Source organism: Apis dorsata, unplaced genomic scaffold (genome assembly GCF_000469605.1).
Source record: "Apis dorsata unplaced genomic scaffold, Apis dorsata 1.3 scaffold_469, whole genome shotgun sequence".
NCBI classification, from domain to species: domain Eukaryota; kingdom Metazoa; phylum Arthropoda; class Insecta; order Hymenoptera; family Apidae; genus Apis; species Apis dorsata.
This window is the reverse complement of record NW_006263708.1, coordinates 89190-89858: the sequence shown is the minus strand read 5'-3', so window position 1 is coordinate 89858 and position 669 is coordinate 89190. Positions and strand designations below refer to the sequence as shown.

Here is a 669-nt window from a genome sequence, read left to right as displayed (position 1 = left end):
TGATCGAATATTAGTATTAATATCTTTCGACATGTAACTCTAATTCATCACTCAATATTTCTACAACAATTCTTATTTAAGACTCAATAATGAAAATTACACTTGATTAAAATATAATGAAATAAAAAGTTAACAATGTTAGGTTTGTTAAGTTAACATTGTTAGGTTAAAATTGGTCCTCTGATCGAATATTAGTATTAATATTTCCATAACATTTTTAATTCTTACTTAAGACTAGATAATTTAATGAAAGTTACACTCGGTTGAAATGTAATGAAATAAAAACTTAACAATATTAAATTGGTCCTCTGATCGAATAGCGAATATTAATATTAATATTCTTCCATATGTAATTCCGTAACTTCTCTGATTCATCACTCAATATTTCCACAACAATTCTTACTTAAGATAATTCAATAAAACTCGGTTGAAGTATGAAATAAAAAGTTAACAATATCAAGTAAAATTGGTCCTCCGATCGAATAGTGAATATTAATATTAATATCCTTCGACATGTAATGCTTCTCATTCAATATTTCCACAACAATTCTTAGTTAAGATAATTCAATAAAAGTTACACTCGATTGGAGTATAATGAAATAAAAAGTTAATAATGTTAAATAAAATTGGTCCTCTGATCGAATATTAATATTCATATTCTTCGACATA

At 24.8% G+C, this 669-nt stretch overlaps 1 long non-coding RNA gene across 1 annotated transcript in view; it reads right to left on the bottom strand.

Annotated features, from left to right (window-relative positions):
• LOC102676108 overlaps positions 1-669 on the bottom strand; it is a 19224-nt gene that overhangs the window by 360 nt on the left and 18195 nt on the right. The window lies entirely within an intron of this gene.